Source organism: Canis lupus, chromosome 19, assembly GCF_003254725.2.
Source record: "Canis lupus dingo isolate Sandy chromosome 19, ASM325472v2, whole genome shotgun sequence".
Lineage (NCBI taxonomy): Eukaryota > Metazoa > Chordata > Mammalia > Carnivora > Canidae > Canis > Canis lupus.
In genome coordinates, this window is record NC_064261.1 from 16,588,636 (window position 1) to 16,596,245 (window position 7,610).

The following is a 7,610-nucleotide window of genomic DNA, read 5'->3' on the forward strand; positions in this document are numbered from 1 at the left end:
GAACGTTCCACGTGCACTTGAGAAGAATGTGTATTCAGTTGCGTTTGGATGTAAAGTTCTGTAAATATCTGTGAAATCTATCTGGTCCAGTGTATAATTTAAAGCTCTTGTTTCTTTGGAGATGTTGTGCTTAGAAGATACATAATATACAGAAAGTGCCGTGTTGAAGTCTCCCAGTATAAGTATTATTATTATCTAAGTATGTCTTAACTTTGGTTATTAATTGATTGATATACTTGGCAGCTTATACATTAGGGGCATAAATATTCATGATCGTTAGGTCCTCTTGTTGGATAGATCCTTTAAGTATGATACAGTGTCCCTCTTCATCTCTTACTACAGTCGTTGGGATAAACTTTATCTGATATGAGGATGGCTACTCCAGCTTCCTTTTGAGGACCATTTGAATGGTAAATGGTTCTCCAACCTTTCATTTTCAGGCTGTAAGTATCCTTAGGTCTCAAATGAGTCTCTTATAGACAGCAATAAATGGGTCTTGCTTTTTTATCCAGTGGCCTTTTGATGGGATCATTAAGCCCATTCACATTCAGAGTTACTACTGAAAGATATGAATTTAGTGCCATCATAATACCTATTCAGTACCTGTTTTTGTGGATCGTTTCTTTGGACTTCCTCTTTCTTTTACAGAGTTCCCCTTAATATTTCTTGCAGATCTGGTTTGGTGGTAACATATTCTTTGTTTCTGCCTATCTTGGAAGCTCTTTATCTCTCCTTCTATTCTGAATGAGAGCCTTGCTGGATAGAGTATTCTTGGCTGCGTGTTCTTCTCTTTTAGGACCCTGAATATATCCTGCCAGCCCTTCCTGGCCTGCCAGGTCTCTGTGGAGAGGTCTGTTGTTAACCTAATACTTTTCCCCAAATAGGTTAGGGATCTCTTGTCTCTTACTGCTTTAAGGATCTTCTCTTTAGGGCAGCCCAGGTGGCTCAGCAGTTTAGCGCTGCCTTCAGCTCAGGATCTGATCCTGGAGACCCGGGATCGAGTCCCACATTGGGCTCCCTGCATGGAGCCTGCTTCTCCCTCTGTCTGTGTCGCTGCCTCTGTGTGTGTGTGTGTGTGTGTGTGTGTGTGTGTGTGTCTCATGAATAAATAAATAAATAAATAAATAAATAAATAAATAAATAAAATATTTTTAAAAAATAAAAAGGATCTTCTCTTTATCTTTGGAATTTGCAAGTTTCACTATTAAATGTCGGGGTGTTGAACAGTTTTTATTGATTTTAGGGGTAGATCTCTCTATCTCCTGGATCTGAATGCCTGTTTCCCTCCCCAAGTTAGGGAAGTTCTCAGCTATGATTTCTTCAAATACACTTTCTGGTCCTCTGTCCCTTTCGGTGCCTTCTGGAACCCCAATTAAAAGTAGATTTTTCCTTCTGAGGCTGTCATTTATTTCCCTTAACCTTTCCTCATGGTCTTAATTATTTCTCTTTTCCTCAGCTTCCTTCCTTCCCATCAGCTTGTCTTCTATGTCACTCGTTCTTCTACCTCATTAACCCTCATCGTTAGGACCTCCAGTTTGGATTACATCTCATTTAATTGATTTTTAATTTCAGCCTGATTAGATCTAAATTCTGCAGTCATGAAGTCTCTTGAATCCTTTATGCTTTTTTCCAGAGCCACCAGTAGCTTTATAATTGTGCTTCTGAATTGGCTTTCTGATATTGAATTGTAATCCAAATTCTGTAACTCTGTAGGAGAGAGTGCTATTTCTGATTCTTTCTTTTGTGGTGAGTTCTTCTTTCTAGTCACTTTTCTCAGTGCAGAGTGGCTAAAAACAAGTTGTATGGAAAAAGGAAGGAAAAAAAAAGAGGAAAAAAGGAAAAAAACAAAAACAAAGAACAAAAAATGAAAATGAAAACAAAAACAAAAACAAAAAAAGGAGGGGTATCCTCTGATTCTATATACTGTAAATCCCTCTACTTCCCCTGGGGCTTTCCAGCGCTGCTTGGTCAAGAATCTGCTCTTTCCCTGTCCTTCCAGCTGGTCTTCTGGGGAAGGAGCTGCTGTGCTGATTCTCAGGTGTGTGTACCTGGAGGAGCTGCCCCGCCCCCTGCCAGGTGCATGGCTCAATGGGAGTTTTTTATCCTGTTGGGCCGCTGTTTCCTGGCAGCCCGACCCTCTCAGGCACAGGGTGACACCAGGAGGAACAACAACAGTGGTAGCAGCCAGCCTTCCAGCCCTGGAGTCAGCTCCCACAGTAACTACCGCAGTCTCCCAGTCCGCACTGGCCTGGATGCTCCCAGGATCTCGGGAGCGCTGATCTCCACAGCTCAAGGGTGCCCAGTGGCAGGAGCATCCTTGCTGTCCTGTGCCTTCCTGGCCTCCGCCTGTCCCAGGGGAACGCAGGATCCTGGGCTGTGTTCCCTGGTGCCCTGGGATCCGTGGCCTGCCTCAACTTTCCTGTTTCCAGGAGCTCCTTTTATATTAAGGGAGACAAATAGAACATGTAAAGCTCTGGGTAGGATGTGTATATGAAATAGGATAGCAGGGATGGTCTCAGAGAGTAGGTGACATTTGAGGAAAGATGAAAAAGGGAACAGAGACCTAGATTTGTGCATACACAGATCAGTTTGGATCTTAAAGGACTACTCATTGACATGGATTTACGGACCTTGGTGGTCAAGTAATCATTGCCAAATATCTCACAAGGTCACATATTTGGCTTATCATCCAAGTCATGTACCTATTAAGATAAGCTTTCTAGGGGTGCCTGGGTGGCTCAGTCAGTTAAGAAACTGTTCGTTTTGGCTCAGGTTATGATCCTCAGATCCTGGGATCTAGCCCTCACATGGAGCCCTGAGTGGGGCTCTGCCCTCAGCAGGGAGTCTGCTTGAGGATTCTCTTTCTCACCCCCTGGCCCTCCCTCCATTTGTGCTTTCTCTTTCTCTTTCTCTAAAATATTATTTTTTTAAGTTAAGCTTTCCCTTCTTGCCTCAGTAACTAAGGTCTCTGCCCCATTACCTGGTCTCTGACACTTGGTGATTCTGATCTCCCCACTGAAATCTGGTCCCCATTTAATACATTAACTCCCACCAGCACTCTGGCCAACACAAAACACTAAAGCTCATTCACACCTTTAACTACAGTCAGTTTCCAGAATGACCTGAGGGTCAAATACAAAGTCAAATCTTAAAGGAGAGGGTTTATGAGCTTATATATCTATAAGCTATATATATATCTATATATGGAAAAGTAACTACCAGATTTTGGAATTAAATATGTATATTTATATATGTACTATTACTTTATCATTAAAGTATTACATTATTACATATATTACACATGTAATTTTTATAAATATAAAAGTCTGAAGGTTGCATATAGAAAGGGATTATCAAGAAACTAGACCAAATACGGAAAAAGATAATTTTAGACTGAGCTGAGTTTATCAATACACACATGCATTAACCAGTGACTGAATTCAATGTGCAAGCTCAAGCAGCTGGGAGTGCTTCTAACTTGTTGGCCTGGCTGTTTTTGCTGAACCTGGACTCAACAGTGATCTGAACTACAAAAAAAAAAAAAAAAAAAAAGATGTCAAAAATTCCTTAGAACAGTGTGAAGAAAGAATCTACACATTTAGGGAACTCTACCCATTAGACTATATTTATCACATGTAATTTATCCACCAACCCTTAGCCTTTCCCTTCAAGAAGCTTGGTTGTCAAGACACCAAGAAATAGCTTTGTGAGAAACATACTGTTATTTTATTAAATGTATATTTATTCATGTGGATATTTTCAACACATGCTGAAATAAAATTACTATTGCCTGAAGAACATCCTTGTTCCCAAAGTTATAACCAATTAATATCAGAAACTAGACATAAGTATCATACGGCAGGATTTGCCCCAGTTTATAACTGATGTGAAAAAATCAATATGGAAAATTAACTTTCTTGCTTTAAGGATTGGTGAAGTTTCTCCTAATAATATTTATGTATCTGAATGTTTTCACTATAAGACAAAAAGCTTATTTATTTTTATTTTGCAAAATATTATAAGTTGAACGATTCCCATTCCAATGAGTATGACTGTTTTTCCAAGACCTCAGAAGAAGGTAATAGCTAACTAAATAACCCACCTCCATCTCTAGGAAAACAATATCTGTTTTGCAGGACAAATACTTAAACACTAAAATAAATTCTAAATGAATATTTGAGAGCCATAATAAAATAAAGCAAAAAAAAAATGTGTTTCTGATAGATATAAGTTTCTTGACACGGTCTTGAAACATGTAAGGCTTTTCACTTCCACTCCATCTGCTTCAAGAGTTTACTACTGGAATGCCCAATTAACACATTAATACTCCAGAGGTCACCACTCCAAAAGCTGAGGCCAGACTCTCAGACTACATATGGGTTACCTGGATCTAAAGTCCTCATCATCTTCAAGGCTCCTCCCACAATTCTGAATTATATGCATACCAGATTAATGTTGGTTTTTACCTTTTCACTTTCTCTAATGCATTATCTCATTTCTCCTATTATTCACAATATTTTTATTTTTTTAATCTTTTTTTTAAATTTTTATTTATTGGGATCCCTGGGTGGTGCAGCGGTTTAGCGCCTGCCTTTGGCCCAGGGCGTGATCCTGGAGACCCGGGATCGAATCCCACGTCGGGCTCCCGGTGCATGGAGCCTGCTTCTCCCTCTGCCTATGTCTCTGCCTCTCTCTCTCACTGTGTGCCTATCATAAATAAATAAAATAAATAAATAAATAAATTTTTATTTATTTATGATAGTCACAGAGAGAGAGAGAGAGAGGCGCAGAGGCAGAAGCAGGCTCCATGCACCGGGAGCCCGACGTGGGATTCGATCCCGAGTCTCCAGGATGGCGCCCTGGGCCAAAGGCAGGCGCCAAACCGCTGCACCACCCAGGGATCCCTCACAACAATATTTTTAGATCAGTTTTTTGCTACTTCTTTCCACAGGCATAATCACTACTCAGTGTGGCATGATTTCCCTATCCCTTTGACTATTAAAGGAGATTTCTACAGAGTATGTTGTGCTTATTCTTTTCCTCTGTGTTCAGAATTATCTTTTCCAAATGTATTTCCCATCACCACGTCCCTGCAACTTACCTTGAAGTTAATAGTTACATTTCATTGCTTGGCAATTACATTAAACCCCTCTGCCAATCTTTTAAGGAAATTCAAATAACGTATTCTCTTTCTTCTTTAATATGGCTTCTTGCTTTAAGGAAACGAGCCTCTCGGAGAAGGACTCCTGGCAGACCTGCCCAGAGAAGAAGCCCCAGTCTGCCAGGAGGGCACTTCCAGGTCCTAAAAACACCACCCCTGCCAGTCAGTCCTCGGAAGTCTCGGAGGGGCCTTGTCCCTAACTCTCCAGAAGGAAGAGGCCAGCGGCCTGTTCAATGGCCGAGTCGTTCCGAAGTAGCCTACACGGCTGGAATTTGACTTTAGATGATGCCACCGGCACAAAGAAATGGGGAAAAGACCCGGCCTCAGACCTCCGTCAAAGAGACTGAAGACGAGGCAGGGAAGCCCACCTCCATCCCCCCCCCACCCCCGTGCCCTCCCCCGCCCCAGCCGCGCCTCAGGCGGGCCTTCCAACCCGGACTAGGTCAACGCTAACCGGCGGGAGGTGGCACGGAGCCGCCTCCCCCTCCCTCGCCTCAGGTTGCTCTAGCCGGGCCGGCCAGGCCTGCGGGTCAAGCCCCGGGCACCGGGCCCGCTGCCACAAAGGACTCACCTCCCCGCCAGAGGACGGCAGCCTGCGGTGCGGGCGGCGCAGGCGCTGAAGGAGCCGCGGGTGACAAGGGAACCGCCGACTCCCGGCGCATGCGCTCCTGGCTCCCGGGCTCCCGCCGGCGCCCGGGTCCCCTCAGCCGGGCCTGCACCAGCCTCAGACCTGAGAGAGGAGGGAGGACTTCCAGGACCCCAGGTTCCGGGAACAGGGCCGACGTGCTTCATCTGAAGCAATGCAGGACTTCCTCTTTATTTTTTTTTTTAATCTTCTCTAATTCTTCATTTTCAGGATCACTGGAGTTACTATTTAATTTTTATCATAAGTAGCTGTAGTTTTTTTTTTAAATAATAAATTTATTTTTTATTGGTGTTCAATTTGCCAACATACAGAATAACACCCAGTGCTCATCCCGTCAAGTGCCCCCCTCAGTGCCCGTCACCCATTCACCCCCACCTCCTGCCCTCCTCCCCTTCCACCACCCCTAGTTCGTTTCCCAGAGTTAGGAGTCTTCATGTTCTGTCTCCCTTTCTGATATTTCCTACCCATTTCTTCTCCCTTCCCCTCTATTCCCTTTCACTATTATTTATATTCCCCAAATGAATGAGAACATACACTGTTTGTCCTTCTCGGATTGACTTACTTCACTCAGCATAATACCCTCCAGTTCCATCCACGTTGAAGCAAATGGTGGATGTTTCTCGTTTCTAATGGCTGAGGAATATTCCATTGTATACATAGACCACAGCTTCTTTATCCATTCATCTCTCAATGGACTTCATCTTTAAAAAGCCGGCCCTGGGCAGCCCCAGTGGCCCCGCCGTTTAGCGCCAGCCTGGGGTGTGATCCTGGAGTCCCGGGATCAAGTCCCATGTCGGGCTCCCTGCATGGAACCTGCTTCTCCCTCTGCCTGTGTCTCTGCCTCTCTCTCTCTCTCTCTCTCTCTCTCTCCTCTCTGTGTCTGTCATGAATAAATAAATAAAATCTTTAAAAATTAAAAAAAAAAATTAAAACCCGGCCCTGAAGAAACATCCCACATACCTCAAGTCCAGCTGCTCCTGAAGGACTGCCCTCAGACACTGGTGGATGCCCCTGAGACAGTGTATGGGATGTGGATGCATCTGCCCCGAAGTCCAGGAGTCGGCCTGAGGCGAGGCTGGAGGAGGTTGGCCACCTGCGAGCCCCAGGGGTTTGCTGTGCTGCATCCACTTTGATGTGTTCTCGCCCGGGGACCTGCTGCTGCCCATGTGGCCCATGGTGGGCTCGTGGACATGCTGCAGCACACCAGGAGGACCGGGAGCCTGCCACACGAGGGACACAGAAGGAGAGCCTGTGCTGAACAGCAGGGTGACGGGTCTGTGTAAAGTGCCTGTGGATGGGAAAGATCATGGACGTGGACAGGTTTGGGGGGATTGTGTACCAGGCAAGGAAGGAGGCCCAGAGACAGAAGGAACTTGCCAAAACAGAGATCCAGAAGATGCTGAAAGAAAAGGACCAACTTACAGCGGACCTGAACTCCATGGAAAAATCTTTTTCCGACCTCTCAGAGGTGTTTGAACAACTAAAGGAGTTGATCAAAGGCTACTCAGTAATGAATGCTTCCTAACCAATGAAGGATTGCCAAAGTACACTGATTACATTGTAAGAATTGAAAAGGCAGGCCAGAGATACCAAGCACCTGAAAGTCCGTGCAGAAAAGGAAGACAAACCGGCAGATGAGAAGATCAGCCGCATCCAGAGCAAGGCCCAAATAGAGTCCTTGGCCTTCCAGGAGTGCCCAAGGAAGGAGCAGGTGTACATCCACTTGCTGGAGAAAGCCACTGAGCAGAAGACATTTTTTTTTGTTTTATTTATTTATTTGAAGGGGGTGTGGCAGAGGGAAAG

The 7,610-nt window shown here is 44.4% G+C and overlaps 1 long non-coding RNA gene across 1 annotated transcript; it reads right to left on the reverse strand.

Annotated features, from left to right (window-relative positions):
* Nucleotides 1-3,383: 3,383 nt before the first annotated feature.
* Nucleotides 3,384-5,518, reverse strand: LOC125753045 (uncharacterized). Its single transcript, XR_007403932.1, has 2 exons — nt 5,102-5,518; nt 3,384-3,527 (listed from the first exon to the last, which is right to left on the reverse strand). It is a non-coding gene; the product is annotated as an uncharacterized LOC125753045 (long non-coding RNA).
* Nucleotides 5,519-7,610: the final 2,092 nt, after the last annotated feature.